Source organism: Phasianus colchicus, chromosome 2 (assembly GCF_987193195.1).
Source record: "Phasianus colchicus chromosome 2, bPhaCol1.hap1.1, whole genome shotgun sequence".
Taxonomy (NCBI): domain Eukaryota; kingdom Metazoa; phylum Chordata; class Aves; order Galliformes; family Phasianidae; genus Phasianus; species Phasianus colchicus.
The window spans coordinates 105,933,283-105,956,387 of NC_143437.1; the positions used below are offsets into that span (position 1 = coordinate 105,933,283).

The 23,105-nt window shown below is 45.9% G+C and overlaps 1 protein-coding gene across 11 annotated transcripts in view; it reads left to right on the top strand.

Annotated features, from left to right (window-relative positions):
- Positions 1-23,105, top strand: part of EXTL3 (exostosin like glycosyltransferase 3) — a 131,222-nt gene that overhangs the window by 65,037 nt on the left and 43,080 nt on the right. The window contains exons 1-2 of one of the 11 annotated variants that reach the window (XM_090136568.1): positions 15,387-15,782; positions 16,575-16,675. The exons of 8 other annotated variants lie outside the window; for them this stretch is intronic. The gene's annotated coding sequence lies outside the window, so the exon portion shown is untranslated. Of the gene's footprint in view, positions 1-15,386; positions 15,783-16,574; positions 16,676-23,105 lie in introns of those variants that run through there. 2 more of the 11 variants (XM_090136570.1, XM_090136569.1) reach the window with 2 other exon arrangements.

The following is a 23,105-nucleotide window of genomic DNA, read 5'->3' on the forward strand; positions in this document are numbered from 1 at the left end:
AACTTCTGAATTTGACTCAAAGCCATAAGTGTAAAAAAAAAAAAAAAAAAAAAAGCCCAAACAAACAGATGAGGGCTGACCTTTAACTTCAGACTTTCCATAGATGGGGAGCCAGGAGTTGGGGTGACTTTGGGGATTTCCTAAACTCCACCTTGCTCCAGCTCTGCCCTCACCAAATCCAGAGGCAACAATACCAATTATTTTAGTGGCAGCTGGGGTGGTCTTGGAAAGCCCCAGCGATGCTGTAATTCTTAACAGTGAATTTCTCAGAGCCATTTCAGAGCTGTGGGAGTTGTGCACAGCAGGAACCCAGGAGGAGATGGTGTCAGATGCTGCACAGCACAGTAGGTCAGTGTTGCCAAGTGGTACTCGTGATGCCCTGGAAGCAAAGCACAGCTTTGTCTGTTCTCTGACCACTGCAGTGCTGTGCTCTGCCTTCAGACTGGCATGTGATAGTTGAAATGAGTGTGAGGCATTGCTCTTCTGCCTTTCTTCCAAAGGCAGATCTGGCAAAGCTCTGAGCTGTGAATCCTGTAACACAAACACGCTGAGTAACTCGTTGGATTGCTGTGCTGCAGGTGGGTTTGGATACATAGAGTGAGATGGGAGTGCATATACTGACAATGGGTTTCCACTTCTGCTGCATCTTTTCTTTCCAGATTACCTCAAAGATGAACTAGAAGAAGGTGCCCAGTGCCAGGATACATTCAATTCTAACAGAATTTCAAATGCCAGAGCTGCATTACCAAAGTACAAGAAATAAGCACCCCTCTCCTCCTTCCTTTTATTCTTTTCTTCTTCCTGAACCATGCGGTTTGGGTCTGATAGAAGAAGAGAGGCCAGGGGGGTTTCACAGAGAGTTCTTGCATGCTCCTGGCATGTCCCACTCCCACACCCAGGTTTTATATTGGAGTTTGAAAGCTAACAAATAATTTAAGCCTGGCCAGCAAGAGATACTGGATTATTATTGTTACTTTTTCGTGTCTCCTAAGTCATCATTTGAGACCATTGAGAGAAATAAGTTCCCAAGTAAGTTCCATGGTAGTGTGGGGCTATGGGCATGGCTTGGCACGAGTGTCTCCTTGAATTCCTATCCAAGAGGGATGGTTGAGGGGACCAGATGGATCAATTCTGTGTAATTAAGTCCTTTGGTCTTGTTACAGGCGAATTTGTAAGATGCTTTATGTCCTGCTGAACAGGAAGTTGCTCTTGATTTCATTCCTAGCCTCAGTTGCTATTTGTAGCATTCTGTTGAGATCCCCTGTGAGTTCCTGAGGAATGCTGCAAACTGGAGCAGATGAATCGAATTCCCTGAGGTTGCACAGAAGGTCTGAGACACAGCTGGGAATAGAGCCCCAGTCACCCAACACCCCTCACTGTAACTGCTGTACAGGAATTTCCTCCTAGCGTGCTTCTATAATAGAAACTGCAGGGCTGAATTAAGTGGGCAGATTGCAATCGCTGCTGCTGAGCTGTCCCAGCTGTAGAATTACTGCAGCCCTGTGCTCTTTGCGACTAATTTGGGAAGTTTGCTGTCTTTTCCCCTCCAGTGCTCCACCTTTCTGCATTCCAGGCTCCTTGCTGTGGGAAAAGAGCTCAAATGACCATGAAGAGCCCAGATGTTGTGTCTGGGGGGCAGGAAGCATGAGGCAGCTACCCCTGATTTGCAGAGCTAAGAACAAGGAGGGCATTAATGTCCACCTACATTCGGCTTGGTGGGCAGACGAAGGAGGCACACAGAGCAGGCAGGCAGCTCACTGGATTTATTTCTCAGCATTTCTTTTTATTATTCTCCTTTCAGGAGTGCCTGCAGGCCTGAAGGATGGTCAGGCCCCTGTTAGGACATGGGCTGGGCATGAAGTGAATGTGAGATTCCAGATGCTAGATGTGAATATGAGATTAAGCTAGTATGGTGAGCGATAGGAAAGAAGGCAGCAGCTGTGTGACATAGGCCAGCAATAAACATAGTTTTATAAGGTTGAGATTGTGCCAAGAGTTACGTTGTTACCTACTCCTGGCACAGTGATTTCAAGTCAGCAATAGCGAGTGTGAGAGCACACATGGGCTTTTGGGGGACTGGAGAGTGTCTGGATGCTGATGTCTCTCATTATGGGAGGGTTGGAGAGGGTACGGATCAAAGAACCTTTTGTTCCCTGCAGCATAGATTATAGTAATGTTGCTATGGCCACAAATCTTCCTCAAATTACTGCAGCCAATTCATGAATTTCCTTTTTTATTACATCCTAATGTTGAAAATCAGCAAGGCTGCCAGAAACCTCTCCCAAGGAAAGCTCTACTGTTGGCAATGTTGAGAGCTGCACCCGAGCTGAGGGCAGGTAATGAGTATTGCTGTACGAGGGGGATGCTGGAAAGAGAATCTCTTGCTGGTATAATTTTGGGATGCGTTTGAGGCTGAAGTAATTAAATCAATCCTAAATATCTAACTGTTCACTTACATCCCATGACTGCCTATTAATTAGTTACTCTTGTCTCCGGGGTTTTTGGAGTACCAGGATACCTGAGCCGTAGGCGCTCTGATCCTGTAAGTGTATCCTGCTCTGCTCTGCTCCCTGCGGTGCTTTCTCCGGAAACCTGGGGGCCAGGCAGCTTCCTCATCCCATGCACAGCAGAGGGTTTCTAGAGTTGGGCTGTGACATCTCTGGCAATGCCTCCTGCTGCCACAGTGCCTGCAAGGCTTTATTTTATCCTTCTGTCTGCAGCTTTGCTTGCTCACAAAGGAGCTTGTACTGTACAGCGTGTCTCAGGCAGCCTAGCCATACAAGTGACTCTTCAGCAGCCTTCAGTTCTTTGAGACCTGAGCAGCAGGGGGTGAGGGACTTCTGTTTGCTTTCCTGCCTGTTCTCAGTCAACCATTCATTCCATCTCTCCTGAAATCACTCAGCCAGCAGAACTCCTCCTGGCTTTGTGGGCGGAGAGGAAAGGAGCGGGGAGAAAGTTGGCTTTGGCTGCTCCACAGCTTTCCCCACTGGTGGTTTGGAGATGCTCACGTTTTGGGATGCTGATGCTTTGTCTGACAGCTCCTGAACTGATCTCTGGGGTTGCATTAGGACTTTGGGACTGAGCTGTAAAGAAGAGACTCCTAAATGCCACCCGTTACTCTGTCATTGTCCAGTGGCCCTGGGCAAATTATTTAGCTCTTTCTTGCCTTAATTTACCTAATTACTGCTTCTTGATATCCAGAGGTTCAGGTAATCTGTGTTGTGCATTAAGGTAGTGATGGTGAAGTTCTCTTGTCTTACAGTGAAGTAATCAGCAACACCCCTGTCTGCCATGTTTAATGTGGCAGCTCACAGGTGAGGACTTGCCTGTTTCAGCCCGGATGCCAGCAGGTGGTACTGGTATAACCATCTTGTCTTGAAATTAAACTGTGTCGTTTAGGTAAGTTTATCAGTTTGGTGCTCATTGAAACGTATCCTTGGTGCTTGGTGTCTTCTGAATCATGGGTTAGGCTTTTCAGATGGGAGGGAGAGGACCAAGGCTGGAGGAGCTGCATGAGGAATGGAGCTGGAAGCAGAGGAAAAGAAGGCCAAATGAGGAATGACAGATGAGGAGACAGGTTCAGACTGTAGTTGGAGGTTATGTGCCATAATCCATTGCACTTTCTTCTTTGTTTTTACTTCCTTCTTCTGCTACTTGTGCTGACATTTTGAGTTAATTCCTAAGAAAAGAAAGAAAAAAAAAAAACAAACTGCTTTTGCAGCTTCAAAAGCAGGAAATCCTCATTAACTGGTACAGCTTTATCAGCCCATTCTCACGCTGGCAGTCTGAGCTTTACCTCCTGTTTTTTTCTCAGAAAAAGTGTTGATGCATTGGAACAGGCTGCCCAGGGAAGTGGTGGAGTCACCACCCCTGGGGGTGTTTAAGGAAGGGCAGATGTGGTACTTAGGGATGTGTTTTAGTGGGTAATACCAGTGGTAGGTGGACAGTTGGACTAGAGGATCTTAGGGGTCTTTTCCAACCTTACCTATTCTGTGATTGAATTCCCCTTGCCGTGTCCCAGCAGGTTGGTCAGCCTTACGGTAACTCCTGGGAGCTGCAAGAGTGGCTGGTAAAGTCAAGGCTATGCTGGACAGAGTTGGAGCACTCCAGCAGCCTCAGCAATGTGGAGGTCTTTTGTCCCACATCCATGGCAAGTTCTTACATTCATCCTACAAAGCGTTAGTGTTCTCCTGCTGGATTTGATAGAGGAAATTTATATCTGGTAGAAGTCATAAAGAATCCCTTTTCCCACAGCTGACTTCCTAAATGACTTCTCTTTTCCCCTGTGTGACATTTTTTGCCATTATACAAAACTATTTATATGAAATGTCACAAATGCGTGTTGAGAAAGACCACCTCACCACCCTTCTGCCATTAAATCATCTTCAGGGCTGCAGGACTTGGTTTTGCTCTGTATCTTTTATAAAAATTAGATAGTGAATACGGCAGATCCTCCTTTTGTGTACATGGAGGAGGAATGGGGATGTTTTTCTGGGGAAGGATCATGAGGAGATATTCCCCAGCTCTGTTCATGGTATCAATGTTCAACATTCTTATTCTTTATTTCAGCCCTATCACCATTACCTTGATTGTTCTGAAATTACTTATCTGAAAGAGACAGAGTTCATTATGATAATTGGCTCTGAAATCACAGAATCACAGAATGGCCAGGGTTGTAAGGGACCTCAGGGATCATGAAGCTCCAACCCCCTGCCACATGCAGGGCCACCAACCTCCACATTTAATACCAGCCCAGGCTGCCCAGGGCCCCATCCAACCTGGCCTTGAACACCTCCAGGGATGGACGGGGCATCCACAGCCTCTCTGGGCAGCTGTTCCAGCACCTCACCACTCTCATAGGAAAGAACTTCCCCCTGACATCCAACCTAAATCTTCCCTCCCTCACTTAAAACCATTTCCCATTGTCCTGCAGTTATCTACCCTTTCAAAGAGTTGACTCCCCTCCAGTTTGTAGGCTCCCTTTAGGTACTGAAAGGCTGCAGTGAGGTCACCCTGTAGCCTTCTTTTCTCCATGCTGAACAAGCCCAGCTCCCTCAGCCTGTCAAATTATTGCATTTAATATCTGTAATTGGTATTCTTATTTCGGTCTTGAAGTGTCCTGAGGTTTTTAGCATGCAGAAGTGAATCAGGGCACCTGCACTTTCTGTAGTTGTTACCTGAGTTAGGAGCATGGTGCTTATGGATCTCCCTCAGTGCCCCTTCTAGCAAAGAATGGGTTCAGGGGACGCTGTGGCGTGAATCCAGTGGACCATGTGGCAGGGAGATAGCAACCACTGAGAGCTTTCTGTCCCTGGAATTAATATTATACTGTTTGAAATAAGCATTCGTAATCACTTTATAAGAAGATCTGTGAGTACAGGGAAGATAGACCCACCAGGAAGATGGACCAGGAGCAGATGTTTGGAGAGTAATTTGAGGAACAAACAGATGTGGGATAAGGTGGTGTTTCTGCTTGTGACTGCGCTGCCTGAAATCCTTTGGAAAGAGGAAAACTTCTCCAGCATGTTGGGTCCTGCTTGTGTTGACAGCACAGTTTTCACTCCATTATGAGATCCTGTTACAACAAAACTATTCTTTTCCCTTCTGGCCTCTCTAGTATGGCCAAGGCGGCTTTCTCTTCCATCAGGCAGAGTGAAAGCTCTTGTAATGGTTACTGACAGTGTCGTGGGCTTTGATGAGCTGTGGCATAACTCGATCCTCCCTTAATGCAAAGCACAGGCAGTGTTGTAGTGATCAGCTGTAACAGGATCTCTGCACCCAGCAGAAACTGTAATGGAGATTGGAAGTGGGTGTTGGCGACGACACCAAAGAGAAGGGAGGAGGGGAGAGAGAGGGTTTGGGAAGGAGCCAGAAATCAGAGTAAGGGCAGCATTAGGAATGGGATGAGAAGCATTAGGAAGGAACGAGGGCAGGTGGCTGGAGCTGCCTGGTCAAGGGAAGATGACCTGTGCTTTCCATCCCTGTGGTCCTGTAGGTGAAACTATTTCTGCATTTGTCCTTAACAAATTAGGCCAGGCTGGATGTGGCTCTGGGCAGCCTGGTCTGCTGGTTGGTGACCCTGCACATAGCATTGGGGTTGAAACTAGATGATCTTTGTGGTCCTTTTCAGCCCAGGCCATTCTGTGATACGCAGATGGAGCCAGATGCTGGCTGCACTTCTGCCTTTGGATGCTCTCAGAAGTAAGCAAAGACCCTGCTTTCATCTCCCATATCTTCTCCAATTCTGTGCATTTGCAAGTGCTTGACAAAAATACTCTGTTCTTTGTTGCCTTTCCAGCACCAGAATAAGCATGAAGGGATGAGCCAGACTATTGTCTGCGTTAAGCATTGATGATGCAAATTAAAAGCTACATTCAAGCTTTAGACATCGCTTCCTGGGAAAAAGCTGTGACTTGGAAAGTGTATTAGAGCCACGTTTCGTCTATATGGGACACTTCAAAAAATAAAATAATCAATTTGCAGAAGCAAGCTATTTAGCTCGGAGTCACTGGATTAGCACACTGTGAGCAAGGGAATACGTTTCCCACTCCAGCTGCCTGTGTAGATGCCTGGAGCTTTGTAAGGAAATTTTCCACAGTCTGATGCACGCATTGTAGAAATAAGGGCAAACTTTGCTGCTGTTCTGAAACTAACTTTTCCTTATTATTTGAATCTTTGACCAAAAAAATGTGTCAAGGTTTGTGCCATCATGTCTGAGTCTTCTCTGAGCAATGCAAGGAGCTGCCAGCCTTTCCGTGGGCTCGGATTTCCTGAAGCCTTGCATGTTTTTAAAAACAACAGCAACAACAACAACAACAAAGTATTTTTAAGGTTGAAGTTGAAATGGTACAGCTTCCATCTGGGAACTGTTTTAGTTTTAATTTGGAAAAACAAACTATAAAATGTCCCATAAAACCAGATTGTCCTTCCCAATGTACTGGCAAATGATTCTCATCAGCCTCTTCGGGCTCTCTGCTTTCATGTGTTTAAGCTCCATGGTATGTTCAGGGAGCGAGTTACCCTGGTTTTCAATAGAGGGTCATACATAAATTTCCACAATGGATCACTTGGGGAAGATTAATACAAAGAATGTGTTAATAACAACGAATTGGAAGTCCTTGCAGATTTTGCAGCGCTTGCTATGCTCAGGTAGCTTAGTGACCATAAAGTTGCTCTCTGGTTTTGCTTGTAAATGAGATATAAGGAAGCCCTTGGAGTACAACTTGGGAAGCTGTAGATGAACACAGATGCTCCTACCTTCCTGTGGAAGGGCAGCTGGCACACGAGTGTTGGCCCTGGGCTAACAGTGTTGCAAACTGACCTTCCATCCTCTCTTGCTGTTGCCTTGCTGTGGGAGCTGCAGGCCTTGAGAGCAGTGTGCCAGGAGCTCACCAGCTTGCTATTAGTTTGCTGCTGTCCAGATGCATCGGTCAGTTTACTGGATGCCAGGATTTGTTCCCCGATTTTGTGTTGTTGATATTCATTGCATCTTCAGCTTCTCTCAGCACCATTGAGTTTGTGGTAGAGAGGCAGGACTTAACAGTGTAAGACTTTACCAGGACATTTTCCTAAGGGTGTCACAGATTTCCCAGGCCTTGAATTGATGTTCTTATTCCCGAGCCTTACAGAGCCCCTGCTTCTCCATCACCCTCAGGAAGATCACTTGCTTGAGTCATTTCTGTTTGATGGGACCTCATGGAGACCCCTGCTGCCAAAAGGAAGGAGCCCAAAGGACCAGCAGTATCAGGTTGTATCTGCATCCTTCATAGAGCTCTCTGTCTCTTTGTTATATGCTCTCAGTGTGTTTAGCTCAGCTGCCCCTGGGTTTGTGCAATATGGGATTTCATGGGCAGTGGATATGGAGAGGCAGATATATATCTCAGCCCCTGAGATACCACAGGGTATCAGCAACTGCTCACCATCTCCTTTGTCCCAAGCTGTACGTGTTTCAGGGGTTGCTGGAGACTCTAAGAAAAAAAAATAACTGCTTTTGAGTAACATGAAATCCTGATTATGGAAATACTGTGTATCACAACAAGCATTCATCTTCTGCTCGCTCAGAAATCCTGCTGTGAGGGATCCATGCATGAACACAAGGATGTTTAAAGAGAATTTTGCTTAAATGCACTTGTTAGGGTGCTCATGTGAAACTGGTACCTTTGTGGCTAAAATCAATGGTTTTGCTTGCAAAGCAGCGTCTGCGTGCTGAGTAACTTTTATGGATGAGCAAGATGTTGAGATCTTTATCCAAAGGAACATGTGTCCTTAATTAGACAGTGCAACAAAACAAAACTGCTAATTACGGTAGGTAATGAGAGAAAGGAGATCAATGCAGATTTCATGTGGGAAAGGTAAACGGTGACGTTTCTAAGCATCTTCCAGCCACAATTTCCCTGTGGGAATAGATGGTTGTTGATGTAAAACCTCTCTGCTGTTTGGCCAGCACTTTGCTGGTCGGTGCAGTTGGGGCTGATGGAAATAGTCATTATTAAAAGCTTGCCAGGTGCTGTGTGTTTGAAAACCTTACTTCCAGTCCCTTATATTTTGTCAAACGTCGTTTCGGCGAGTTGTCTGCAAAGGGATGTGCTTCTTGGGAATGCTCCAGTGAAAACAATTCAGCTGTTGTGGAGAACGAGGCTGAGAAAATACACAGTTCTTACACTGAAAAAAAATAAAACTGAAAGCACAGTGACCATTTTTTCATTTCTAAGCTGCCTTGCCCCCACTCTTGGGAGCAATGACTTGATGTTTGGCAGATGTCTCTTTTGCAGTTCCCATGCAAATCCAGCAAAATTGAGCCAATTTGGAAATGTGCTTGGGAATAGGGGCAGGGAGTTGGAGCAGGAGAGAGAAAAACTGTGTTGCTTAAGCATCTCTGAATGCCTCCCTGGAGTTGGATCCTCTCCTTGCTGCTGTTACAGTGCATGTGATTTTGGGAAGCTGCTGGAAGCACACTTTGGGAGTATTGTTCTCAGAGCACTGGGTGCTTTTTGGAGACCCTGTAGCTGGTTGTGCAAGGTTAGTGGGGCTTGTGCTCTGTGTGTGTGTGTGTGAAAATATGTGTGTATGTATGGTTGTATGTTGGTGAAGGCAGTAAAATGTATATCTGTATGTGGGTGCATTGAGGTCTGAAGTATCTCTAGGTTAGTAGAAGCTGCTGTTCCCAGTCCCTCCCTACCTCTGAGCCTCATGTATAAGGCTGAAAGAACCCTCTTCTCAAATTCTTATGCTTAGATTGGCCAGTTCTCTAAGTTAATTTTGTTTGATGGTCAGTAGACAGATTTATTTTGAAGAATGACTTTTTTCCACTTAATTCATTCTTCCATAGTGAAAAGAAATGGGCTGTAATATCTTGTGCTTTTAGGTGGGAGTGTGCTTTCTGTGAACTTGTGGTATATCACAGTTCACAAGTTCACTGTTGAATGGCTGGGCTATGCCAGAGCTGTTGAAGGAGGTTTAAGCCCTCATCTCTGCTCATTTCTTTACCAGTATGAGAAATAAAAGTCACATAAAGGCCGTGATAAAGCTGCAGCACTGCAGATGTGATCACAGTAGTTCATACTAAGTTTGAACATAGTAATTCTTAGTAATAACTTCATCCTGGCTGTTCTGATGATTCTTCATCAAGTGCAGAATTGGTGCTGCGAAAATCTGTGGGCTTCAGAAAACTGATGGAGTCATAAATCATCATTAGAATATGATAAATGGCTCGGAGTAATCCAGATGACTTTATGAACCACCTTTCCCACAAATCGTATGTGAAGCATTCCAGGACAAAGGCTTTGCCTGGAGAGATGTGGGCACTGAGGAGAGGTTTGGGGCTTGTCCCAGCCCACCAGCCTGCTCGAGTTCCCAGAGTGATGGTGCAGCAATGAGTAATGCCATCTATGGATGTGCAACTAGGGGATAGGAAAAAAGGGTGTTTTTACTTCCCAAAGCTGATTCCATGGGGATACATGGGTGAAGTAGCTTATATAGCTCTGATATTTGTACTTTTAAAATAGACGTGGGAAAAGCTAAAGAACATGTGCAAACAGCAGCAGGGCAGGGGAGAAAGATCTGGACTTTAACTTCTTAAATCTCCTGCTGTGGCAGGAACAAACAAAACCGAACTCCCTTGCTTGGGGAGAGAGTGCTGGGTACTGCCTGCTCTGCTGGAGGTGATGAGAAATTCGAGTGGTTCAGAGTGGAAGGTTAGGAGATAGGCACTGCTGTGATTGAGCATTGGAGGAAATGACCAGGAGGGGATGGATTCTGTCTCTCTGGACCAAGGCTCTGGGCATCTTTGGATGTCCTGTGACTAAAAGGAGGTATTTGGGTTCACTGGAAGACGTGAAGCCACACACTTTATCTGTGGGGATGCTGAGATGCAGAGATGCTGAGTCTGTTCTGCTCATGCGGAAAGCCCGTGGCACGGTCACAAAGGAAGGCATGGGATGCATCAGTCCAGTGTCCCAACACAGACCACGTCAGAAGGTAGCTTCTGAACAGCTTGTGCCAGTACAGTTCTGCACAGAGACACTGCAAAGGCAGTTTCTGTTCCCTTTTTCTGGGGGCAAAATCCCTTACCATCGTTTCTGCTGTGAAAGCAAAATGCCATAGCAAGAGTGATTTTTGCACAGGAGAATGCTGGAAGTTCTTGCTCGGACCACTTCCTTTTGAATAAATTTCCACAGCTGATGGGAAGGTTAGGAAATGCTCTCAAAGGGAAGTGCTGCTCCTTCTGTGTGCTTTGCTGCATTATCTGTCTGCAGCACAGGGAAGGACTTCTGTGCTGGAACAGGCTCTAATGTGCCTCTTGCTTTTCTTTGAAGCAGCTAATTTACCCCTGCTGAGCATCCCTCTGCTTGCATGCTAATTCTTCATGCCACCCAACTGCTCTAATGTGAAAAGGATGTGTAATATCTCCAACAGGGGGTTGGATGACTTTGGGTAAAGCAGCACAAGCCAACCACAGAGGACCTTCATTGGAAGATCCAATATTTATCCCTAAATGTCTTCTTGAGCATAAGTAGTACGTTCAAAATGGCTTCTATCTGAAAGCTCTTTCCTGCTGTGTTACAAAGGATTTTTTTCCTTGGCTGTGTTTTTCTTCTGCAAAAATAAATCCTGGCACTGTTTTGCTCTTTATCCACCTTATTTCTGCATTGAGCATCCTTGTGCACTTGTCCTTTTCTCGTACCAAGCCCCACTCTATACAAAACTCTCATCATAGCAACTCAATTGGCTGACTTGAGCATGTGGAAGGAATTTAGGGATTTTTTAGAGGAGGTCTTTGTCAGTGTGGGATTTCAGTAGTCACTTGGTCATTTAAAGGCACGTGATCAAGAGTTGCATCTCTGTGCCTCATCATCATTCTGGCATAACAACAGGCACCCCAAATGGTCCCTCATTTCTAGTTCTATTCCACACATTCTTTTCCAGAGTATTAATATGCTGGATAGTCTGTGTGCTCAAACGAGGCATAAACAATTCAGACAGCAAATGCTATAGACCAAGTGTAGTTAATGGACCCAGATGGTTATGTTGCCAGTTTTATGTGACGTTGCTTGCATTAGCCTGGAAAACTTTCAGCTCTTAAATATCAAAGAGCTCTATTTAATGTTTTGCGTTGTCCAAACTTCCACTGGACTTTTGCATCTCCTTAATAGCATTTAGTGCAGCAGAAGTTGGAGGATCTGCTGTAGGTTCGACAGAAATATTCATCTACCTGAGTGCAGGAGAATGGGCTTAAATAGCCATGCTGAAAGCAGGTTTTAGGTACATAATAGCATGTGGGACAATGTGGAAAATAATGATGGTACAGGCAGGTAAGTGAGATAAAAAAGCAGCGTGGATGAAAGCCTTGAAAGAAAATAGGGAAGCAAGTGGATGTAATTGTCAGGAGAAGATGAGATGAAAGCAGATTGTGATGGTTTTGGTACTGAAGGGTGAAAGTAAAAGCTTTTCAGTGGATACTGAAAGGAGAAGTGGAAAAAAATGGTCACATTTAGCAAGCTGCAGAAGAGAGGAGGTCAGAGGAGAGGACTGATATATCCAAATATTCCACAATGCCATTAGGTTTCTGGCTTTGCTTTCCCTAGCTCCTGGTAAGCACATTGCTCGCAGCCACCTGGGACTGCAAATTCTCCATCCTCAGTTCCTGCTGGATGGAAGGTGAGCTCAGCTGGGTCTGCATCTGAGGTGCTGGGTTTAATTTCCAGAAGGATGTAGATCTTATTTGTTTATATTGGGATTTTCCCACCTCCAACACCTCTTACAATCATGAAATCTTAAAGGCTGGAAAAGACCTCTCAGATCCCCAGGTTCAACCCCACCCTACCCCACTCAGTGCCACATCCCTCAGTGCCACATCCCCACAGTTCTGGAACACCTCCAGGGATGCTGACCCCACCACCTCCCTGTGCAGCTGTGCCATTGCAGCACTTCTCAGAAAATATTTTTTTTCTGATATCCAGCCTGGTCCAACATATTCAATGACTTAGCTTTGCCCTAAGCAGCTATACTCTCTTTTTATTTTCCAAGTGATTCTTACATGTGCATAAGCTCACTGGTGCTCCTTCTCTGCAGCAGAGAGCTGCCTTCCTCCCATGGACAGCAGCGACCAGGAGCCGGGTTAGGGCTGACAGCAGTGTGAGCAGCAATGATGGTGAGCTCTGCCTGTGTGCTGTGTGCCATTCTCCTCCATCTGTGCCCTGTTTGCTTAGCAAAATAAATGAGAATTAAAGACTGAAATGCAATTTAATTCACGTCTTTTTTTTAACAATAAAACTCGTGTTTCAAGGAATGGAGGGATCCTTAGCCATTAAGTATATAATTCTATACATATTGCTTTTATCTTCAAAGACTTTTAGGAGCTTCAGCTCACCGAAGGTCAACACCAAAGAAGTGTCTGTAGGCCTTGGAGTACAAACGTGCAATGTACAGATGGCACGGGGGTTCATGAGGCTCTGAGCCCATGGGTAAGGAGCAGATACTGCGTTACTGAGCCACCATCTGACAGCTGCCTCCTTGTAGGTGACTCTCTGCATCAAAGGTGACCTGCAGCACTTTTAATGCAGTAAAAAATTGCTCCCACGTCTGGTTCCAAGAGCCATTTCTGCTTATAAATTCCATGCTTCACAAAGATTCTGTTTCTTCCCACTGACTTAAAGGCATGCTTGTCTGGCACAGGGGTAGCTCTTGCTCTGGAGCAACTCTTGGTGCAGTGTCTGCACGTGCAGAGGGTGACATGGAGGGACCTGCAGCAAGCTAGCAGCTGACAAGAAGCTATTTTCCAATAGAGCAGGCAGCAGCATCGTGGTTGGGGTCAGGGCTAGGGGGTTGGTTGGTTTCATCTTGGAGTTGCTATGGCTGTTGGTGTGGGAATTTCTTGTGGTTGAAAACTGTGCTGAAGTTTCTATCTCTGCAGGTCAAATAAATTACCTGTAGAGCATCAGTTCCTGCAGAAAACTTCACCTTCATAACAGGGACACTTTGGAGGCACCAAATAAAGCTGCCTTTTGCCTTAGGATACATAGGTTGGGCTCTTGCTTCAGCTCAGCGGTGTAATTGAGATCTGCAGACAGCAGGGCTGCCTCTTCCCATGCCCCAGGCAAGCAATGACCTGGGTTCAGCTGCCTTTTGTCGTCTTCTGTGTTAGGATTCAGTGGTGCTTCCACTCTCCCCCAAGATACTGTGCTCTTCCCTTTTCCAGGTTAGTTCTCATTATGGGATGTAGGAGCAAGCTCTGTGCCAGGCAGGCAGCCAAGAGATGTTGGAGCAGCGTGGTGTACTCTGCCCAGCAGAGCTGGATAGGGCTGAAGATCAGCATCCCTTCCAGCTCCAAGCACTTGAGTTGGTGCATAGCAACAAGTTGAAGGGATAACTGATGCAAATTAAATCATGTTTTTGATTGTCAGTCGTGAAGAGTCCAGCAGAACCCCCACATGGTGCCTGGACCAAAAGCAGCTGCTTGCTGTCTTGGGAATCTTTAAAGCATTTCTGCTTGTGCCAGTCCTGTTTGAGTCTTTCCTGGCCTAGGTCTGAGCCAGTCATGCTGCATTCCAGCCCTCTGCTCTCACCTCTGGAGACTGGCACTCAGGGAAGTGGCATTACCTGCACCTGAGTGATAGGGCAGTAGTGGGCAGGACGCACCAAACCCAATTACAGCCTGTTCCATCCCTCTGCAGTCCATGCAGTGGAGAGCCCATCACACCCCTCAGCAGATCCCACACTTCATTTTTAGCCTAGGGGAGGTGAAATCAGCCGTGTTATCGTGTCACAGATGTGTGCAGGGCTGCAGAAATCAGCATTTCCCATGTGCTGTGGAACCACCTCCCCTTCTGTCAAGCACGAGTAACATCTCAGGAGGCACATCCCCACAGGGAGCACTTTGGTAGCAATCTGCAGTTGTTGACTCTTGTTTTGTGGGTCCAGTCAGTGCTGTAAAGGCTGCTGGTTGCATTTTTTTTTTAATTAAATTAAATGGCAGCTTGCTAAGGGCCAGGTATTGTTGTGATAGTACCTCTCAAGTCCTTCAGCTGCTTGAATCACTCCAAGGAGCCGAGCAATAAAAGAGCTAGAGTGAAATGGATCCCACAATGTCCTTCACTTCTGCTGACAACTGCATTTTAAATTCCTGATGCAACCTTTTAGCATAGTTAGCTGGTAAGAACTAATAAAAAATAAAATGTAGCCGTAACAGCTCCTTGCTATCGCATCTCTGATGGGGAGTAGGGAGAGAAACAGCCTTTCTTTTAGGGTGAGCTGGTGGTAGTGCAATATTGCTGCTGTTAATATTGTACTCTGGTTGCAGTCATTAATATATCTTGTAATTTTTACATGATGTGGTAAACAGAGATTGTTAGAGAAGAGGCATTGCTTTTATTGCGAGGTGTTGTTCATCCCATGAGCACCTTTGTGTTAGAATTGTGCTTGAAAGACTCAGGAGAGTGATTAGTTTGGCTGATGCAAGTTTGAGCATCCCATTGAGCAGTGGGTTAAAAGGTGCTTACCATTGGTACGTGTCCTCATTCTTAGGTCCTTTGCCCCAAGAGCAGTGTGTCTTGAGTTTCACAGACCCAGAATAAAGAATTAACCAATATAGGTTTTTATTTTGTGAACTGTGTGCATTCAAAGCTTGCACTAAAGCCTTGCCAGCTAGCGCAGTGTGCAGGTGCTGGGCTTGTGTTCTGTTGCTCATGGATTTTGCAGGACTTGTTGAAATAAAATCCTCGGCTGTGGCTGTTGAGTAACACCATCACTTGTGGTTTCTGAGGAACTCTGGAAGGAGTTTGCAGTTCTGGGAGGAGCTGGGATTGGAGGGGCCATGGCTATTAGTTCCTATTTCTGCAGACATCTTATAGCCTTTTGCAGATGGAAACATGCCATCTCTTGCAGCTTGCAAGAGAGAAGAGCTCCCTTTGCAGCTTGTTTATTTCTCAACTCAGAGATGCAGGAGCTTGGGAAGCATTTTGCCAGCTGAACAGAAGAGAATGGAGGAGCTTTTATAGGCAGCTGCCAACCTCAATGCCAGAGCCACCAAAGCTCCATTCTTGTCCCTGACAGCAGAGCTTCGGCAGTGAGCATGGAACACGTTAGCAACAGTAAGGGTGGGAAGAGGGAGACTTGGGATGTGCTGCTTGTGCTGGCTGCCAGAGCTGTGTAGGAGTATGGAGGCAGGATGGGCATGGCCCTGATCCACAGCATTTATGTTCTGAAACAAAAGGGAATGCCACATGCAGCACAGACATCGGCTGCTGAGCAGCAGTCCTGCGTCCTCAAGCTTCAGTTAGCAGAAGGTACTTTGTTTTCTTTCAGTTTTCTGTATGTATAAATGATTATTTGCAGCAGAAGAGTGTCTGAGGTGGGTTTTGAGCTAGGGAAAAAGGATGAGGAATTACTGGGAGTTGCTGGGCTTGAATCTGGATCTGGTGGTAGAGTTCCTGGGTGTTGTGGAACAGGGCAGGGGACTTGTGGTGCTCCGCTTGGCATTGAGGGAGTGAAGTAGCCGCCTTTTTTTGGTGGGAAATGGTTGAGTGTGTGTACTCCAGAGCTGTCAGCTGCCAAGTGCTGTCGTGGAAGTGTTCTATGCTAAGGGAGCTGAGAACACGTTGGATATTAGGAACAGTTTATTCTCTGAAAGAGCATTGGCAGAGGCTACCCAGGGTGGTAGTGCTGTCACCATCCCTGGAGGTGTTTGCTGCAAGCTGGCTTTGTGCTGATGGAGCACAGAGCTGGTGACCTTCATCTCCTCCCATTAGCTATGAAAGACTTGAAATATCCCTTCTTTCTTGTTAAGAGCCTGGTATTTATGAAACGTGCTGGTCGCTTCTCGCTGCGCTTCTGCGGCTATTCCTCCTGGCTTGGGGCATCGTGGCACCCAAGGTGTCCTTTGCTGTATACCTGTTGCCATGGCTCATGTCCTCCAGCCCAGTTCAGCTCCATGGGAGCATTGGTGCTTCACGAATCTCTTCTGGAATGCATGTTTTTAGCCAACATGCTAATAGGCAGCATCTCTTGCACAATGCCTCTAGGCAATGGGTAATGTGTTTCTTAAGTACATATGGTTCTGTTTGTTTTTTGTATTAAAGAGGAGAAGCACCCTTGAGATCAACACTAAGGGAAAGAAGAAAAGTAGTGAAGGATTGATGTGTGATGCAGGACAGCTCTGAGCCAAGAAGCAGTGCAGAAGGTGAGGCACAGCCAAGCTCTGCAGTACCAGTCTGCTTTATACCTGCCATGAAATTGCTGCTTCCTTGCTGCATTTTAACCATCTACCAAAACATCTCTGTGATTTTCCAGCGCCGTTTTCCCTTCTCATAGTACACATGACAGTAATGGTAACAGATGGGGAAAGCTGGACAGCACTGGTGCGGTGTCACTCACAGAATCTGAGTCAAGCCCTTTATATGTTTGGCCACCCACTCTTTCATTTAATCACTTGCAATTTGCCAAAAGCCCTAGCCAACTTCACTTGGCAGAGCTGCAGGCGAAGAAGTGATGTTTCACAAGATTCTGATTTCAGCAATTTAAATTCTTTTTTAAAGAATTGGTTTTTTAAAGAAGCATTGGTTGTCATGAACGGGCTGAGCTCACTTGCATGCTGAGGACCCCAATCCTGGCACAAAGCTCTGCAGGGAGGTTGGGCTCTGAAACGATGTGCGTGATCTGAACATTTCTCTTCTTACCTCAGAAAACTTCATAGCCAAGGGAGGCTCACCATATAGGGGTTAGTCCATGGGCTGCTGATGCACAGCTACCGTGGGGGTGTGTGACTGACAGGGGAGCATGGGCAATCTCACTGCAGAGGCTGGAAGCTGCTGCCAGCAGCACATTTCTTCTTCCCCGACTTTCCTGTCACTCCTGTAATGAAGCCAGAGGATGGGAATTTGTGTTCCTCGCTGAGCTGTGAAGTACTGATGAAACTGCTGATGGATCTGGGCTTGAACCAGGAGCCAAAGGCGCAAGGGCACTAAAGGGCTGTTGTATCCCAGGCAAATCTGTTGAGGCAGCAGGGTGCAAATAGCACATGAATTGTTACTGGGAACACAGTTACTTAAGGTTGCCAGATCCAACTCCTGCTCTTAGGAAAACTTGGATGAAATGTAATGGCCTGTGACACAGCAAGAAGCAGACTGGGTGCTCTCAGGGTGCCATCTGCCCTCAAACTCTGCTAATTTGTGAGAAATCACAGCTGCATCTCTAATGATGCATGACCAGTTCAAGCCCCTGTTTTGACTTGCTGTCCACAGAGTTCTCCAGGAGTGCTGTGTCCTTGTGTCGAGTTTGGAACATCTGCTCCACATGTACTTGGGTTGAACTGCTTCCAGCAGATTTAGCAACTGTGCTGATGACTTCCTTCAGGAAATCCAGCCATGTAGGTAGCATTTAGCTTACAGGATCATGGCAATTAAGCCATAATGGCACTCCTGCAAGTTGTCTTTTCTTTTTTTTTTTCATTTTTCCATTTTTTTTTAACCTATTAACTATCTTCCTATCCCCAGCTGAAAATCTGTACATCTAGGGGATTTTTTTCTGCCTTGTTTGAATGAAAGAGTAAATCCTTTTTGATTTATTCCAGAGCAGCCCCCGAGCTCAGCTCCTGTGAGAGCCTGCTGACTTTGAGTTCAAAAGATCTCACTTCTTTGAGGAAGGCTGTGGTCTTCCATCTTGCCTCAAAGTTAAGCTGAAAGAGAAAGTTCTTTATTTTTTTCCCCTTAGATGGAGAGAAAATAAGCACGGTGTGTAAGGGAATCAGTTATACCTGCAGCAGAAGAGAATGCCAACATGCACAGTTTCAGGTTAAAATCTGGTTGTTAGCGTAGGCTTTATTTTCAAGCACCTAGCATGTTGTTCAGTAAGTGTTTTGTTGAGATAAAGACTTCCTTTTAACACTGTGCTGTTGGCTGGCTGAGATCCAGCCTGTGATCCTTCATTAAAACATCTTTGGTGTTGAAACCCTTGGATTACAGCGGTGGCTAGAAATGGAAGTTCTAGCCCTAATTTCCTGCAGAACTGCTGATACAAGGCTTGGGCTGAGTTCTGCACACGCTGACTACCGAAATTTCATCTTTACACTGAGTTTCACTGCAAGCAGGAGTGCTGCTCACAGTCGTAACCTTATTGCCTTGTTAATACTTCTAGGAAAAACCACTAAAAGGCCGAGGATGTCTCAGGTCTAACATCAGGTCTAACATCTCCCCTGGTCTCTGCATTACCTTGCTGCTCTGTTGTAGGTCTCTGGAGGTGAAAGCTGAGCTGCCCAAACGTGAGCTGTAGCACACATGTGCTGGGCAGTACAGGCTTCTCTTAAATGTGCTTTCTGATGCTTGGCTGCTAACGTCATCCCATGGAGCAATATCAGTTACAGGCAGCAGTTATTTGTACCAGCTGATGTCTTCACATAGCAGAGGGACTGGGAGGGGTAGGTACCTTCAGGTGCCTCTGATGCTGGACACTGGCTGTGAGTATGGAAAGTGATGCACCATGCTGGCAATGAGCTGTGCACCTTGAGATGAGGTGCAGGCAGCTATTTGTGGTGTGTATATTTAGGTATGGGTAGAGCAAAGTAACTGTCTCAGAGCTATTATGTGCTAGCTGTTTCCTGTCGGGCCCTTCCAGTTTGTATTTATGTGGTTGTTGTTACAGCTGTATGTTTCGAAGGGCAGAGGTAATAAATGGAAGATGGATCTTTAATATATGTAGACCTTGCTTTTAAAAAAAACAACTTCCTGAGCAAGGTGACCTTGGCTCTGCCTCTAACATGTGCAACCAGCAGTGGAGGGGAGAGCTGGTGCTGAGCAGTGCAGCGAAGGCTCAGTCAGATGTCAGCAGAAGATAACACAGCTTGGGCTGGTCTGAGGTTTAAGTGCAAGTGAGAGGCAAAAAACAGCTTTCTTGCCTGCCTCCAAGCAACACAGTGATTTGCTGGTTTGGGCCAGAGCAACAGCTAAGCTGCCCCTTGCAGGCATGGAGAAAGTCTTGTGTGATGCTTTACAAGCCATTCTTATCCAACTTATCATTTTCAGAAACTATTTCCAGGTTCTATAGTGTGTGGAAGGTAGCGTGTGCACAAGCACCGTGGTGGTTCTTCTCCCTTTTCAGGAAAAGTACATCTCAAAAGCCAGCTGCATTTGCAGTCACTTTCTGGCATGTCATTGTACAGTAAATCTGCTCAGCTCGGGTCATGATACAAGGACAGGCAATAGGCTGACTTGCTCCGTTAGTGCTGTCACCACTTCTCCTGCTCTCACTTCAGCAGAGAAAAACCACGCATCGACTTTCTCCCACAGACCCGTGTTCTGAGCCAGCAGAAGTAGGAAAATGTTTTTTTCCCAAATCTAATTTGAAACATGATGACTGGACCGTTCTTAAACAGCTTCCAACTTAACAATAAAGAAACTTCACCGAGTGCTTGGCAGGAGCCTCTGTATGTAATTTAGATCATAATCAGATGCATTAACACATTTTATATGGATCTCGTGGGGGCCAAGAAGACGAGGTGTGCTGGGTAATTTCTTTCCAGATTTCTTTACCTGATTATTACTCTCGGGGACTTCATTTGTGGTCCAAATGTCACCAGCAGAATCCTGCTGCTTCATGTGGCTGCATTTAGAGCAGCCAGGAGCAAGGCTTCAAATCACCTCATTGGCATTATCATCACTCTTTCCATCGAAGGGGGGTTGGGAGAAACATGGGGGAAGTGAGGGAGGCAGGGGAACAAAAGCAGGGACCCAGCTCTGCAGATTGCTGACCCTGAGCTCAGTGGGAGGGAAGGGAGAGTGCTGGAGGAGCAGCATGCCTCTTGCTGAGTGCTGTCATGAAAGCTGCACGCGGGAAGCTCCCTCTCCACCTTTACACTGTAGCTGTTAGACATAAGTAGCTCCGATTTTATAAAGCTTCTGAAAGCTTTTCGGCAGTCTGTGCAAAGAAACAATCATATATCATTCACGTTGCTTCATTGTTTTGTCAGGAATTCACCCATGCCAAAAGCATCTTTGTTGTGAAATCTTTGCCTTTGACAGAGAATTCTGTTGCTGCTTTGATAAATGATGTTTTGCGTTTCTTTCTGCTCTGTTGGTTCGTATTATACTCTCAAGAGGTGGGAAGTGAAGTTCCTTGACACTTCAGCGTCTCCTTCGTACATCTTCCCACGTATTTCATGGGTATGTATTTGTTATTAAGAGATGCACTGGTGTGGGTGCAGTACCAGGTGGCACATCCAAACCCACATAGCCCCTCTTCCCCTTTTTTTCCAGTGATACTGGAAAGTGGGGCTTGGTTGTAGAGGACTGAGCTCCTGGCTGAAAGGCCTCAGGGTTTTGCTGGTGTTTGGTGCATTGTTGTGGCACAGTGCAGAACACACAGGCAAACTGCACCCGACAAGAACCCCGTGCCCAAAACAGGTTTGGGTGCAGGGGATCCTTTGGAGGTCAGAGGAAGAGCACTGATGTCTGTTGGGCTGGCTCCCTCTTTTTTTTTTGTTGCTTCTTTAGTACTTGTTTATCAATGATATTTTGCCAGGAAATGATGATGCTCAGCATCCTAGATTAGCAGAGATCTTAAAGAGACTTTTCCAATCGAACAAAATTGTGATGAAGAGTTGAATATCCCTGAAAACTGGAGAGAAGGGAGTCTCTCCCAGGAACATCTGCCTTTCCCAGGGTCTTCCAGCTAAGTACTGAGCAAGGACATTACTTGCAGGATGTCCTGCCCCAAGGTATAGAAGTTAGAGTGGTTGGGCTCTCCTGAACAAATCCTTTCCCTCCATCTCCTGCTTTTTTGAATCAGAAGAGCTTCCATGAAGGCAGTCTGATACAAGCCTCAAAGGGTTTGTGCAGCAGGGCAGGCAGGCGTGCATCAGGGGCAGAAAATACCCCTAGACCTTGACTATTTATAGCCAGCTCACAAGCAGGCTCCTTGCCTCCAGAGCCCAAGTTACTCACTGTGACTGATGTATTCTCCTTAGGTCTGCAGCACACAGTGACCAACTTGTCCCTACAAGTGCAGGGTGATGGGTTCAGCTGACACAGCTTGCAGATCTGCTTGCGCTGGGCTTTAGCTGAGCACGGATGTGCTCTCTTGGTTGGGCTTCAGAAAGGGATCTGAGCTTGCTGGGGTGATGAAGGAAAATGAGTGCTTTGTTTTCCATTTTCTTAAGATCTCCTTGAGCTGGACTTCGGAATTATTGATTTTCAACCTTTGTACCAGAACACTATGACTGTTCAAACAGTTGCTCAGCTGCAACTATTGGATTACCTCTCGCTAAAGCATAATTTGATTTGGTTTGCTCTTTTGTCAAGGCTCTGAAGATAATAGCTTGCTTTAGCCTTTCATCTCCAGATAGCACGGATGAAACTGCTGTCTGGGGGGGCTGCACTGCTGCCTTCTGTGAGTTAGCTTGTTTGGCACAGGGCCTATATGGCCTTCACTTGCCTTTTTCCTTCATGTCCTGCACGTATTGCCTAGATGGGTAAGATTTGCTTGTTTGAAGGCATGTTAGGTGCTGATCTGCTTGTGCTAGATCACAGCTTCTGTATTCTTTTGCAAAGTTTGGGTAGCACCTTGACATTTAAGCCTCACATCTGGGGAAGAAAAGCACCTGGGGAGATTCATCAGTAATTTGGAACTTTGTTAAATTCTGAAATACAAGGTGGAAAGTATTGGTTTTCTGATATGTGGTTTGCTTGTAAGGCATGGTTGGTCCTGCTGTATGGTAAGAAGAGCAGAACTACTGAGCAGGGGGCCTGGAGGAATTTAGGTTTTGTAGCCTAATTTCAAGTGAGTATACTCTGCATGTCCATGGGATGCTGCTCAGGTGTCCTGAAGAAGGGCACAGACTTAAATAAGGCAGAATGGGAAACACTGCAACTCTTCTGATGAATGGGAATGGAAAAAAAAAGTGCATTTTTTATCAGTATCAGGCAGTAGGATGCTGGCTGTTGTGTACGTGTGTGACTGCCCTCCACTGGTTGAAATTAAGATGGCTTTCCTTTATCAGAGCCCTTTTTTCCCCCCAAGGTCAGGGTGTGTCTTCGGATTGACTTTGGAGAGAGGCAGGAGCATTTGAGGTGCATCCAGCAGTGGTCACTGTGACCAATCACCCAGGATCTACAGAGTCACCCTGGGCAAGAGGGAGCTTTGAGCTGGGGAAGCAGGAGGCTCGTTCAGTGTGAGGGGATCCACAGAAGCAGAATCTTCACCAAAACTGGCCAGAGATTGCAGAGAAGAGCAGGTGCTTGCAGTGAGGTGACAAGAGCTTTCAGAGGTTGTAAGCAGCTTGTATTGCTGTAAGACATGGCACCAAGCAATCTCATCAAGGTCTGGCAACCTGTGGGACACTCACTCTCAAAGTGACAGCATACCTCTTGCTATAGAAATCTTTGTCTTCTGTGGATTTTGGTTTACATCTGATAGAGTAAGCCGAAAGGAAAATTAATCTGAAAAAATAGCTTTAGATTTTAGTCAAACTCAATAGTTGTTCTTTCCGATGGGAACAGAAGAACTGATTTCCCTGATTTCCTTTCAGGATCCAAAAGTGAGTTTTGAGAAGAATAAAGCTTTTTTTTTTTAAAAAAAAAAAAAGAGAGAGAACAAAAATCCTACTGTCACCTTGAATTAAA